This window comes from Limulus polyphemus, unplaced genomic scaffold (assembly GCF_000517525.1).
Source record: "Limulus polyphemus unplaced genomic scaffold, Limulus_polyphemus-2.1.2 Scaffold371, whole genome shotgun sequence".
NCBI lineage: Eukaryota > Metazoa > Arthropoda > Merostomata > Xiphosura > Limulidae > Limulus > Limulus polyphemus.
Genome location: NW_013665981.1, coordinates 199,545 through 199,934, shown reverse-complemented (window position 1 = coordinate 199,934; position 390 = coordinate 199,545).

Sequence of the window (390 nt, the reverse complement as noted above, 5' to 3'; positions counted from 1 at the left end):
ATATTTATTTACAGTGTAGCTGTTGCACCAGATTGTTACAATATATATATATATATGTACAGTGTAGCTGTTGCACCAGACTGCTACAATATATGTATATATATATTTACAATGTAGCTGTTGCACCAGATTTCTCAGTGTATGGGTTCATAGCTGAGCTGTTGAAAATAAACAAATAAGTAGCTTTAAACAATATATATATATATATATATGGCTATCTTTTCCACGAATATACTTGTTTGTTTTCTGTTTGTTATATTCACCCGAGAGAAATGTGTAGCTACAATGTTTAAAAGAAATCTCAAATAATTTCCAGTTCACAACATTACGTACGCCAGATAAATATTTAAACTTACAAAAACTTTCACACACGGTGTGAGCCATACTATA